Below are 14,791 nucleotides of genomic sequence, written 5' to 3'. Positions count from 1 at the left end.
TCTCTCGATTGTTTTGAACCGCAGAGGAGTGAATGTTGTACATTAGAGTGGGACATGGTTATATGAAGAAAAAAAATAAATTTCGCTCCGAGTAACTTTTTGGGTCCCATTTAGCTCCCAGAACAACTTTGCAAATTTTTAGTTCGATCGGTGAAACTATATTTTTGAGCCCACGGTTTAAAGTTTACATGGGATTTCGTATGGGGAAAACGTCTTTTGCAAATTAATTCTTCCAAGAGTCGCCCGTTACCTCCTAAAAATAAATAGATGCGCGATTTTTATAGGAAATTTGTGAAGGAAACAAAGTGTAGAAGACCACGAAACGATCTGATGCTTGTGGAAAAAGTTATTAAGCAAAAACCGATTGATGCCCTGAAGTTTAATGAAAACTTTTCTTTTCGTAGCATCACTGCTGCTGACGGTTGAATTATATACAAAATCTTTAATTTTCTCTTATTATGTACGAAAGAAGACCCAATTTATCCCTCAAAACTCTTGCGAAGTGGCCAAACAGTATAGATAAATGATTGAGACACATTAAGAGAAGATCAAAACAAAATTACATATAATTGGACAACCAACAACAGTGGTGCTAGAAAAAATGAATATTTTATCAATCGTCAGAGCATCAATTGGTTTCAGCTTAATAACTTTTGTCCCAAACATCAGATCGTTTCGTAGTTTTTGAAACGTTGTTTCTTTGTTAAATTTCCTACAAAAGTCACATAACGGTTTATTTTTAGGAAGCAATGGGCGACTCCTGGAGGAATTATTTTGTGAAAGTTAATTTTCCCATATAAAATCCCATGTAAACTTTAAACAGTGGGCGCAAAAATATAGTATCAGAGATCAAGCTAAGAATTTGCACAGATGTTCTAGGACCCAAATGGTACCCAAAAAGTTGCTCGGAGCTGGAATCTATTTTTTGTCCCACCCTATTGTACATGTCAGGCTCGCTGTTCGGCGTCAGATAAATGTTTCAAACATATGAAGATCGGCCTGGCAACGAATCGCGTACGACAACCTGTTTCAAAAGTTCACCTATCATTCGTTATCGAGCACTCAGTCGAGATAGAAGTCTTTTGTCATCGGTCCGTACACTCTATAGCGACAAATAGTGTTAATCCGCGTTCAAGGTTATTTACACACTCTGCGCCTAGCTGAGGTTTCAGTATTTTTTCCCTTCTTTTGTGTTTCTGTTTCTGAGTACCGTTAGCCGGTCAGTGAAGTGAAACAGTGTTCTTCTAGTAAGCCGTCTGGATACCGTTACATACACAAGCTAAGTATTAGTTTTCGTTTCCCCTTCTTGGTTGTCTTAATAACGTGCACTGGGCAATAGGCCCGTGCAAAAATGACTTCCCCTGACGGCGGTTCATCTCAAGGTGAGATGGACGTCGAAATAAAATCGGCTCCCCGGCTCAAGGTATATCCGAGCTCGGCCACCGGGCCATTTGTGATCTTCTTTCGGACCAAAGAAAAAAAGTGTTTGAATCTGTTGCAGATTTCTCGAGTTCTGACGGATCGGTATTCGGCCGTGACAGAAATATCGAAAATTCGGCCTGATAAGCTTCGGGTGGTGGTTAACAGTTCAACTCAGGCAAACGATATTGCTGGATACGAGCCCTTTACGAGGGAGTACAGGGTGTATATTCCAGCTAGCAGGGTTGAAGTCAGTGGGGTCGTTTCCGATTCGAGTCTGAATTGCGAGGACCTGCTAAAATATGGGACTGGCTGTTTCAAAGACCCCATGCTTAAGCCAGTGAAGATACTGGAATGCAAACGTTTGCATTCAGCATCAGTCGCAGCTGACGGGAAGAAAACATACGTCAACTCAGACTCGTATCGGGTGACCTTCGCCGGCTCTGCCCTGCCTAATTACCTCCTTTTTGACAAGGTTCGTCTACCTGTTCGCCTCTTTGTGCCGCGGGTCATGAACTGTACTAATTGCAAACAATTGGGACACACAGCCTCCCATTGTAGCAATAAAGCCCGCTGTGGGAAATGCGGTGGGAATCATGCGGATGATTCCTGTGGTAGAGATGTCGAAAAGTGCCTCTACTGTGGGGGAAACCCACATGATCTCCCTTCATGTCCCGCGTACAAACAGCGCGAGGAAAATCTTAAGCGTTCCCTTCAGGGACGCTCTAAGCGATCTTTTGCAGAAATGCTTAAGATAGCTACGCCACCTGTCTCTACGAACATCTTTACCAACCTGTCTACTGACGAAGGCGACTGTGATGAACCCCAGGAGGGAACATCTTCTGCTGTGCCTAGAAGTAGTAGAAAAAGGAAGAACATTTCCTCTTCCAAGCTTCGTCGTAAAGGCCAGAAGGTGTCTCTTCATGGTCCCCCTAAAATAACTACTCAAGGAAGTACTGGTGCAAAACCGAAGCAAGTCGCTCCCGGTCTCAGTAACCTGAGCTCAGAAAAGGAGTTCCCAGCACTTCCAGGAACATCAAAAACCCCAAGTGTTCCCATATCTCAGCCAGAGAAAGAAAACAGTGCTGGCTTAATAAATTTCTCTGACATTGTGGACCGTATTCTTACAGCGTTAAACATTTCTGACCCCCTTAAAAGTATCTTGATAAGCTTTCTCCCCGCAGTAAAAACATTCTTGATGCAGTTCACTGCGAAATGGCCCCTCCTTTCAGCGATTGTATCCTTCGATGGCTAATTCATCGAACGAGGTCAAGGATTTAATCACTGTTCTACAGTGGAATTGCAGAAGCATTATCCCGAAAATCGATTCGTTTAAAATCTTACTAAATAATTTGAAATGCGATGCATTTGCCCTATGCGAGACATGGCTCACTTCAGAAATAACCCTACACTTCCACGATTTTAATATTATTCGCTTGGATCGAGAAGACTCTTACGGAGGAGTACTTTTGGGGATCAAAAAGTGCTATTCTTTCAATCGGATCGACCTCCCCTCGACACCAGGCATTGAAGTTGTCGCTTGTCAAACCAGAATTAAAGGCAAAGAACTTTGCATTGCTTCCACCTACATCCCCCCTAGAGCCTCAGTTAGCCACCGACGGCTTTGCGATATTGCGGAACTCCTCCCCGCACCGAGGCTAGTTTTAGGTGACTTTAACTCCCACGGCACGGCATGGGGTTGTCTTCATGACGATAATCGATCTACCCTACTCCATGAGCTTTGCGACAACTTCAATATGACTATTTTGAATACGGGTGAAATGACACGGATTCCTGTCCCTCCAGCGCGACCGAGCGCCTTAGATCTGTCCCTCTGCTCGACATCGCTGCGGTTAGATTGCATGTGGAAGGTAGTCTCTGATCCCCACGGCAGCGACCATCTGCCAATCGTAATTAATATTGCTAACGGTTCAGGGCCACCGAATACAATCAATGTTTCGTATGACCTCACACGAAATATTGATTGGAAGAGCTACGCGTCCGCGATATCCGAAAAAGTAGAATCGACACAAGAGCTTCCTCCGGAGGAAGAGTACGGGTTCCTGGCTGGCTTGATTCTCGATACCGCGATTCAAGCTCAGACTAAACGCGTACCAGACGCGAATTCACGCGGGCGTCCTCCCAATCCATGGTGGGACAAAGAGTGCTCAGACGTGTACGCGGAGAAGGCCGCTGCGTATAAGACCTTCCGGGACGACGGGCTGCCAGCTAGCTACCGACAATACGCGATGGCGGAAACGCGCATGAAGAGTTTGATAAAAGCCAAAAAACGTAGCTACTGGCGCCGGTTCGTCGACGGACTAACGAGAGAAACATCGATGAGCACTCTTTGGAGTACGGCCCGGCGCTTACGAAACCGAAACAGTACCAATGAGAGCGTGGAATATTCAAACCGTTGGATATTCGATTTTGCCAAGAAGGTTTGTCCGGATTCCGCCCCGGCACAGAAGATCTACCGCGCCGCGTCCCCTCACAATAACGCGAACGAAACACCGTTTTCGATGGTGGAGTTCTCACTTGCTCTCTTATCATGTAACAATAAAGCCCCAGGGCCAGACAGAATCAAATTTAACTTGTTAAAGAATCTGCCAGACTCTGCCAAGAGACGCTTGTTGAATTTATTTAATAAGTTTCTTGAGGGTAATATTGTCCCTCATGACTGGAGGCAAGTGAAGGTCATCGCCATTCAAAAACCAGGAAAACCAGCCTCCGACCACAACTCGTATCGACCGATTGCAATGCTGTCCTGTATCCGAAAGTTGTTCGAGAAAATGATCTTGTTTCGCCTCGATAATTGGGTTGAAGCAAATGGCTTACTGTCAGATACACAATTTGGTTTCCGCAAAGGCAAAGGGACGAACGATTGTCTTGCGTTGCTCTCAACAGAAATTCAAATGGCTTATGCTAGCAAAGAGCAGATGGCATCAGTTTTCCTAGATATAAAGGGGGCTTTTGATTCAGTTTCTATCAAAATTCTTTCTGAGAAGCTGCACCAGCATGGTCTTTCACCGACTCTAAACAACTTTTTGCTAAACTTGCTGTCTGAAAAACATATGCATTTTTCGCATGGTGATTTATCGACATCACGAATTAGCTACATGGGTCTTCCCCAGGGCTCATGTCTAAGCCCCCTTCTCTATAATTTTTACGTGAATGACATTGACGAATGTCTTGTCAATTCCTGCACGCTAAGGCAGCTTGCAGATGACGGTGTGGTCTCTATTACAGGTCCCAAAGCCGTCGATCTGCGAGGACCATTGCAAGATACCTTGGACAATTTGTCTGCTTGGGCCCTCCAGCTAGGTATCGAGTTCTCCACGGAGAAAACTGAGCTAGTCGTATTTTCAAGGAAGCGTGAACCAGCGCAACTACAGCTTCAATTAATGGGTCAAACTATTGCTCAGGTTTCAACTTTCAAATATCTCGGGGTCTGGTTCGACTCTAAAGGAACCTGGGGATGTCACATTAGGTATCTGAAACAGAAGTGCCAGCAAAGGATCAACTTTCTCCGTACAATAACCGGAACATGGTGGGGTGCCCACCCAGGAGACCTGATCAGGCTGTACCAAACAACAATATTGTCGGTGATGGAGTACGGGAGTTTCTGTTTCCGCTCCGCTGCGAACATACATTTCATCAAACTAGAGCGAATCCAATATTGTTGTTTGCGTATTGCTTTGGGTTGTATGCACTCGACACATACGATGAGTTTAGAAGTGCTGGCGGGCGTCCTTCCGCTGAAAAATCGATTTTGGGAACTCTCCTATCGATTGCTCATCCGATGCGATATCTTGAACCCGTTAGTAATTGCAAATTTCGAAAGGCTTATCGAGCTCAATTCTCAAACCCGATTTATGTCCTTGTACTTCGATTACATGGCACAAAATATCAATCCTTCTTCATACTATCCCAACCGTGTCAATCTCTTTCATGCTTCTGATTCAACTGTTTTCTTTGACACATCCATGAAAGACGAGATTCGTGGAATCTCGGATCACATACGCCCGCAAGTGATCCCAAGCATCTTTCATAGTAAATTTCGAGAAGTCGACTGCAACAAGATGTTTTACACCGACGGGTCAAGCCTCGACGGCTCCACTGGCTTCGGTATATTCAATCAAAACCTCACCGCCTCATTCAAACTCAATGATCCTGCTTCAGTTTACGTCGCAGAACTTGCTGCTATTCAGTATACCCTTGGGATCATTGATACTTTGCCCACCGATCATTACTTTATTGTCTCGGATAGCCTCAGCTCAATCGAGGCTCTCCGTTCAATGAAACCGAGAAAGCACATTCCATATTTTCTGGGGAAAATCTGGGAGCGCCTGCGTGCTTTGTCTGCAAGATCGTACAAGATTACCTTAGTTTGGGTTCCCTCGCATTGCTCCATTCCAGGTAATGAAGAAGCGGACTCTTTAGCTAAGGCGGGCGCTTTGCAAGGTGACATATATGAAAGACCAATTAGCTTCAGCGAATTTTTCAGTATTACTCATCAGAGAACCCTCGAAAGTTGGCAAACATCATGGAGCAATGGTGAACTGGGAAGGTGGCTACATTCGATAATCCCTAAGGTATCGACGAAACCTTGGTTCAGAGGGATGGATGTGGGTCGGGATTTCATTCGCGTGATGTCTCGGCTCATGTCCAATCACTACACGCTGGACGCACATCTCCGGCGTATTGGGCTCGTGGATAGCGGTGTCTGCGCTTGTGGCAACGGTTATCACGAAATCGAACATGTTGTCTGGGCATGTGCCGAGTACTGTTCTGCCAGATCTCAACTATTCGATTCCCTTCGGGCCCGAGGAAGATCACCCAATGTCCCGGTTCGAGATGTACTAGCAAGCCGCGATATTCTCTACATGTCCCTTATATACACGTTCCTCAAAACCATCAATATCCAAATTTAAATGCCCCTATCTTTTCTCTTATCATTCCCAGAAGTGCCCTCTTCCGCCTACCGTACCCCAACGATGGTTTGATACGACTCCAAGACGAGACAAAACATCTGTCGAATGAACCAACAACACGAGATCTACAGTACAACATCACACGCGCAGCGCGGTGTGTTCCCGATCCGTATCTGAGCCGTACTACGAAATCGTCTGGAGAACCCCTGCCGGCTCGAGGAAAACCGCCCGGCGTCCCAATACTTGATACATCCGTTCGAATCTGTAATCCTGGCCGTTGATTCCTGATGCAGGAAACTGAAGTTTATATCCCCCCCCCGTTCAGTCTTGTCCACCCTCTCTCCCATGTCTCTAATACACAGATGTATGTCTTCACCCCCTTCTCCCCTTGAATATCTTCCCAAAACTTATGTGCCCCCCTATCTTCTAGTGTTAGTTGATCAATCCATTCGAATCTGTAATCCTGGCCGTTAATTCCTGATGCCGGAAACTGAAAGTTTATATCTCACCCCCCCCCCCCCCCCCTTCAGCCTTGTCCACCCACCCTCCCATGTCTCTGATACACAGATGTATGACTTCACCCCCTTCTCCCCTTGAATATCTTCCCAAAATTTATGTGCCCCCCCATCTTCTAGTTTTAGTTGAACAATATTTAATCTCGTTAAGAAATGCGCAACAGTACCACTACTTTAAAATAGCCCTAATTAATTCCCCTTAATCTTGAACCACTCTTTCTAGTTATCTCTAGTTAATAAGCTTGTAAAATGTTCCGCTTAGTTAATAATTATTTTTTCTACAATCTCCCTTCTAAAAATCATAAAGTGAATTACTATACAAAGAACACACAAATGACCCGTCCCCCAAATCTTACGAATATTATATTATACCCTCTTTTATATGTATAAGTTAGCTGTAGTTTTTTTTAGTTTTATTATATAAAACAAAATAATATTGAAATGTGTATCCCCCTAGTTTTAAGAAATTCAAAATGTAAAACAATGAAAAAATGGCACCTTTAAGCTAACGCATACGTGCCTTATCAAATAAACAAATTGAAAAAAAAAAAAAAGTTCACCTAGAGGCATCTTTACTACGGTCCCAGTTAGATGTTTCTTTATCGCAATAAGAACACCACCTCCGACACGTAGATGGCTGGTAGAAGAGTTGCGATTGCATCGGTAGATTGTGTAGTTCGTCGTTTACTATATCATCACGTAACCAGGTTTCGACAAGGAGAATAATGTCGTAGTCCCTGGAAGTGATGGCAAGCAAAAAGGCCTGCATTGTTGTTCTCATTCCTTGAACATTCTGGTAGTAGACGGACAGGAAATCATGTGTTGTACGCGGCGGCAGACAGTTTGGAAGACCCCCTCATAACCCCGATTGTAGGGCCAGGATCGGGGGTTGTGAGCTGGTAGCGCGACAACGTCGGACGCTCGGCGACTTCCGTAGCACTGTATAACGGGCGTCCGTGAGTTTGTAGATGTAGTCTCGATGAAGGCATGGAGATTCTGACAGGTTGATTTAATCTTTGAAGTGTTTTTATTTTGGCGAGTTCGCGGAACGTATAGTAGGGCACCAATAAACTGGTAATCATGTCCTTTCAAAACGGATTCAACGCAAAAGCTGGAGCACCCTGAGACGCGTCGCGAAACTCGAGCCCAATCGAACCCGAAAGAGTCTCAATGCCAGGGATCATCACCAAAGCCCAGGGCGATTAAGCGAATATTTTATCACTTATGAACTTAGAAACGCGGTTTTAAACACGAACATACAAACGCTTGTTCCCACGCGATCATGAAAATTTCTCGTCCCCACATCTTAATCGTACACTCAATATCACAATCAGAATACGGTCCGCTGCAATTGGCCAGAATACGATCCGCTGCAATTGGCCTTAGCGAAATCGTTCAGTGAGCCATTCGCGCGAATTCCGGAAGGTGAAGCAGTGTTTTAGTGGGTGACATTTCCCGTCTCGTCTGCAATTGTAGTGAGTGATTCGGATGGGGAACCCCTCCGATAACCAAGCTACTCGGTACTCAAAGGTTAAGCGTCTTTGATACTGTCAATTCAGCGGAGCTCAAACTATATATTTCTCGATGAACGTATGCTTTTTTGTTTTCGTTTCGTTTAAAAATTAATAACAGCACCGCCATAGCGAATTTGATTCGTTAGATAGAGAAAGGACGCACGAATTGTTGGTTACCCCTTTTTTGACGATAGGTATGCGGTTATAACTCTGAAATAACAAAAATTGCTTGTTTAATGAAAATTCGTACAAGTACTGTTTTAAATTTTTCTGAAAAAATTGAATCAATGAACTATTAATAAATTGTTCTAGTTTTACAATCAAAAGTTTGTTAATTTGAAAAGTTTTTCCGTTTCCCATAATAAATTAAAAATGTGGGACAGCCCTTTCCAGGCACCAACCATTGTACTTCGGATCATTGTAAAGGGCATAGACTGAAGTGCGGTCATTACCGAGGATAACTCTTCTTAATTTGGTGTACAAAATCATGCCCGTATTCTGTTCAACAGATTGAGAACGCTTGAGGAGTCGGTGAATACCAAGCCGGTTTTCGTGAGGGTCGATCAACGACGGATCAAATGTTTACACTGAGACAAATCTTCGATAAATTTCGTGAGTACAATTTGCTGACACATCCTCTGTTCATAGATTTTAAGGCGACGTGCGATTTAGTGAAACGAGATGAATTATGGCAAATTATGCTAGAACATAGTATTCCGACGAAACTAGTACGGCTGGTTCGTGTAACGCTGGATGGATCGAAATCAAGTTAAGGGTTGCGGATGAAATTTCGACAGGTGCGAACAATACTCGGCATTAAGCGAGCGAATGGTATCTGACGGCATTGCATGAACCATGAGTTATATCAAGTATATAAAGGGTCGGATAATGTGAAGCTGATACAACACGGCAGACTGCGGTGGGCTGGACATGTGGTCCGAATGCCGGATGAGCATCAAGCGAAGACAATATTCAACAGGGAACCCTGAAGAGGCCATCGGCTTGGTGACAGGCCGTGTACACGATGGGTTTGTGCGGTTGAGGAGGACTTGATGACGCTCAACGTCAAGGCGATGGACCAGGATCGAGTCCTGTGGAGGAGGATACGCCATTCGGCGTAGTCGCATCGAGGAGCAGCTGTAGCTCATCAAGTATCAAGTATTTCCTCAAAAGTGATCTATGTTCTAAGATGCCATCAAGTATCAATTTTTATCTTGGAAGAGAACTTTGGAATTTCATGGATTGAAACCTGAAAAGGTACCCGGGTAGGATGTCCGAATTTTGCATCATTTAATCGATTTATTCGATTCTCTCCAAAGGTTACAATCGTTTGATTTTTCGATTATTTTGGGGATTATTCAAGTAAAAATACATCACTATAACTGGGTACCTGGATTGATACATAATGGTCAAAATCAATCGAAATTGCTTTTCCGTGAATGTAACACTTTTATCTTCCGTGCAGTTCAATCAGTGCATTGCGCCGCCGTAGGCTCGATATTATACTGCTTGTCCAGGGGATAAGCAACAAAGTGGTAGATAAAATTAATTACTTTTGCTGATAGCTATATCGGAACGATGTTTAGATTCTGCTTTGCGCGAGATGAGAAGGCAGACTGATTAATTAATTAAATATTAACTAGTTACTTTTTAACGGAACTGAAAAAATGCAAAAAAGTATACTATTCGAGCTAGAGGCAATAGTTGAAAAAGATAGTATAGTGATGGGTATATTGAAAACAATCCATTCAGTTCAATCGATTCTTTTAATGAAAATATCCAAGTTGTCAAGAATCGTACAGGAAAAATCGAATTTTATTTATAATTGCAGTTACGTTGCTTTCAAAAATTATGGTAGAGTTGGATCATTTTTTGAGCGGGCCAATAGGATTGCAGCTTTATAGCGTAAGGGATCTCGGTCCGTCCCGTGAGACAAAATTTGCAAAATCGGACGAATTAGCAACTGTCTGCCAAGTAAACACCGGTCCTCGGCTCGACTCAATTTTGCGCCTGTTTGTCTCGAAGTGTTTAACGTCAAGTCCTCTATTTTGTCTGGTCCACGGTATCCTGCTCCTAACAACGCGTGCTAAGTCGTCTGTGATACAATTAAACTTCGCATTGATTCCGCTTCTGTCTTCTTCCTGATCTCCTCTTGGGTCCCCTAGGACTGAAGCGGATCAATCGACTAAATAAATGAGAGATCGCTGTAAACCGTAACGTCCACGAATACTAAATTCCCTCCAGCTGTTCTACCAGTTATTCTTTCTATTCTAGTGTAACACCACTATGCTTGTTTAATATAGTGGAAGAACAACTGAGCTGTTTCATCTCTATCTTATAACAGAATTCTAGTCAATATACGTATTCATTACATTATGGCCCAGGCAAATCCTCAATTTTTTCTGTTATCATTATGCTGAGTAGCTAGACGAGTGAAGGAATTTTAGAGTTTCACAAAAAAACCTCTGCCCGTGAAGGACATAAGAAATATGTATCCACTATTCCCCATAAAGTTAGCTCAAACCGATAGCCCGCCTGGTTCGACTCGAACAGACCACACCGACCCGTAAGGGCTGCTTATCGTTTCTGAGAGTCGGCGTGCTTGATCGAGTTAAATAATCAAGTCGTGAATAATTAACTATCTCTTAGGTACCAGTCTTGCACTCCTTTCATGAACTAGCCTCATACCCAAGGTCAAAAGAGTCGACAACTAGCAGGGTCAACATGTCCCGCACTGCAAGCGCATTGATCAACTTGTAAGTAAGAGCACATATCTACAACCAGCAAAGAAGACTTCCGAACCAATGAAAATGGACCATGCCAGTCGAAGGCCACAGCCCCAGCGCCATCTCGTACAGTTCCTGAAATTAGATGTTTGTTAGTGCTACTTTTCAATGGTAGTAAGAAATGTCTCGTTCCCTTTTGTAAACCGCTGCTCATCTCTTCCGGCATTACGACGCTGTCGGTCAACCGTCTCACAGAATTTGAGCGTGTAATAGTAATACATATTAGCAATTATTTTTCCTTTAATCATAGGTATTTTACAAAACATCGCCTTGAATCGATTAAATTTGTCAGATACCGACAGTCCAAAACGAAAGCTGCTGCAGCGTAAAGTCGGACAAGGTGAAAACTCCGATCCAGCAGCGCAAATGGTTCAAAGGTTCAAAATATATCTCGTTTCGGCACAGAACACGAACACACCAAGGCAGACGAAAGAAAGAAAAAACATTCATCCCATACAACGACCGAGCAGAGAAGTAGGAAAGGGCAATCCTCGGGGCAATCGAAATGCACCGCGCCGAACCGGTATGTTTGTAAATCGCGGGCACCTCGATTCGAGCTAGAAAACTTCACAACAACGAAGTGACAGCGGGTTACGTGTCGGGTCCAATATGATTGTCGGTACTAGCGGTATGCATAGTGTATAGGCTATAGGTGCACACACACAGACACACACACACACGGAAAACATAGAAACGGGGACCAAATGCACGCATGTCTCACTTTGGCCGGTTCCCTTCCATTGCAAAGTTCAACAAAGCCACAGGCGGCTGAGGTCTCACGCACAGAAACTAGTGCTCTCGCTCGAATGGGAAGTGTATTTGCTACCACGAAACTCTAAATATACACACGAGCAGCCGGCCGTGTCTGACAAAGAACAGTTCGAAGGAGGTCGAACGAGAGGCAACAAAACTACAAATTTCTAGAAATAATGCAGCTGGGATCAGCTTGGAAGGGATCGTCAGAGATGAAACATATGTTCGTCTTCCTTCTAGGTAGGTATGTTACTTTTCAAGGTAGAACATGGCTAGTTTACTACATTAGCTCACGTTTAATCATTTTGAAGGCATACAAATGGTGCGCAATGGCTTTACAAAACCGTTGATCATGGTAGTGTTTACTATTCTTGGCTGCATAACCTTTGTTCTGCTAAAATCGATCTTGTTTAGTTACAGGAGGGTCAATGTGCCAAAAGCCACACGAGTCAGGAAAATTCTTGATCCAAGATACTTTCTGCTTCATGGTGGTTTGCATCAGAATAAGACGTACTATTGGTACTCCTTGACCACTGGAATTCTCACTAGGTTGTTATTTCTAAGAAATCTTTGCAAATCCCAAAATGTACGAATTGTAGTAGTCCGCCTCTTACTGATGAAACTCCTGCATCCTACCAGAACCTTTATCCAAGTCTCGTATTAACTGGGTTGAGTTGTCATGTTACTCCTTAATATCCACTATTTAATAAAATAAAGTAAAATAATTGTCATGCTCAGAACATATCAATCAACCCCTTAGCTGTGGCGACTCCTCATATTTCTACGCCGCAACCAAACGAAACGAAGGAGGGTGCAACAAACCTTTATTATTCAGCTTCTATTTTGAACAGTTTAAATCCTGCAATGTTGCTTGCTACTGCTGATGTTATTGCGCGACTAGTGCGGTGTTGTAGACATAATCCAAGTCGCCTCCTTTTTCCGGATATACGTTTATGCTAGTTATGTATCTGTGTTTGTGAGTTTTCGCAAATCCTTCTCCGGTCCTCACAAGTCAAAACAGTGAATAGCCACCACTACAGCTACTGGTAGAGAGTCGGTGAATAATAAATTCTTGCTTATTTTGAACTTTCCTGTGATAAATCTTTTTACACAATTTTTCCTCAGCACATTTATCTTATTTCAAATTTTCGATAATAAACACATTTCACACACTTTGCTTATTCAGTGGTTCTTGCACAAACCGTTTGTTATAAAATTTTAATACACTTTGCTCCAAAATGAAACCAATTTTTCCTCAGACACTTTTCTTCCTATTTTATATTTATTGGAACTACACCGACAATAATTTGCAATCAATTTTCCAATATTCCATCTGACACAAAGACTGCGAAAGGGAAATAGAAAAGCTCCCCCTTTATATGACGGTTAACCTCCTTCTTTACTTTATTTTTGTTTGAACCTCGACAGCACTCGCAGTTTTACGTCCCCCAACCTTCGTCGTTAGTAGCATTCGGCCATCATTTTCACCAACCGTCGTGCACTGCTGATATAGGGAGACGACAGGAAAATCGAAACTCCTTTCTTCCTCCCGAAACAGTGTTCGCCGAACCCACCCCCAAAAGATAATGCACTATATGTACAATCACGCATACACACACACATACACAAACTCCACGCGCACTGTAAAAAGGATATCCTTTTTTGGTGAGGAAAACTTCTCTTCAACCGAAACGAATACCTTCAGCAGCACAGCATAAACGTCAAATTGCAATCTAGTACTTTTTGTTCCGCTTTCGACGGTCCAGTGCGGTTAAAACTCGAGATTGTAGAAGAGAGATTTCAACTGTCCTGTTTCCCACTAAAGTGCTTCCTCGCAGCCTGTATGCCGTACCGTTCTATTCACTATCTATCGTTCGGTTAAACGGCCCATCAGTCAGCTTGAAAATATTCACACACAAAAACATCCGGATTCACACCACCTACAAAACCCCAGCAGAACCCGCAGGGAATTAAAACACGCATCCAACCGATCGCGACACTGCACTGGAGCACACTCTTCTCTCAACTGATGGATGGATGCAAAGGCAAACCAGCAGCAGCAGCATAGCTCCGATGGTGGAGTCGATTGTGCAGCTATGTTAGTAGGAGTTCCTTGGGCACATAAAATATAAATACACACAACACACACACGCTCTCTGTATATATTTTCTCTCTTTTGAGCAGTTCTCTCAAAACAGCGCTATGTTTACACGGCAAAATTGAAATATCTAGTTATAGGTACTTAAATACACAAGGCACAAGAATAGTCCATACAGGTCTGCTGTATTTTTAACAATGTGTCGATAAACGATCAATTTACTTACAAAATCATTGATGATAATTAGTTATCCAGAGGTTATGCTGCTACCTCCAATAATTAACAGTTTTTGGGCTACATACATACAGATTTAAAAAGATTTTCTACAAAAATTGTGCAAACTGCTAAATCAATGCTAACAAATTTCCCGTACACCATCATGTTATAGGGATCTTTAATTTGGAAAAATTGTGCCAGTTTTTCATATGTATTGGTAGCGGGTGTCCTTACGAGTACACTCATATCATTCTTAAACCTTATTATTCTTTTATGATTTTTAAATTTAAAAAAAAAAAACCAAATTAAACTCAACCAGCAAACTGACAGCTGTCCTACTAAATGACGTATCTGCAAATATCTCGTTCGCCTCATTGTTAACCGGGACAGCACCCCACACAGCATGATCTGGTACTTTGTCAATCCGCTAGCAACCTGCCATCCCAAGTTTCATCTGCAAACTATGGTAGATCTGATAAGGCAACCTATAGGGTCGTGCAAGTCGCATGGGTTTGGATGTGTTATTGTCCTAAAAGGAAACAAACTAAAAAATGTT

The 14,791-nt window shown here is 43.0% G+C and overlaps 1 protein-coding gene across 7 annotated transcripts in view; it reads right to left on the bottom strand.

Annotated features, from left to right (window-relative positions):
* Positions 1-13,943, bottom strand: part of LOC131689106 (tyrosine-protein kinase Src64B) — a 209,497-nt gene extending 195,554 nt beyond the window's left edge. The window contains exons 1-2 of one of the 7 annotated variants that reach the window (XM_058973938.1): positions 13,862-13,942; positions 12,744-13,266 (exon numbers count right to left, since the gene is read on the bottom strand). The gene's annotated coding sequence lies outside the window, so the exon portion shown is untranslated. Of the gene's footprint in view, positions 1-12,743 lie in introns of all 7 variants that reach the window. The other 6 variants (XM_058973933.1, XM_058973934.1, XM_058973936.1 and 3 more) reach the window with 6 other exon arrangements.
* Positions 13,944-14,791: the final 848 nt, after the last annotated feature.

The sequence above is a fragment of the Topomyia yanbarensis genome, chromosome 3 (genome assembly GCF_030247195.1).
Source record: "Topomyia yanbarensis strain Yona2022 chromosome 3, ASM3024719v1, whole genome shotgun sequence".
Taxonomy (NCBI): Eukaryota; Metazoa; Arthropoda; class Insecta; order Diptera; family Culicidae; genus Topomyia; species Topomyia yanbarensis.
The sequence above is the reverse complement of the archived record's forward strand: the minus strand, read 5'-3'. Positions and strand labels throughout refer to the sequence as shown.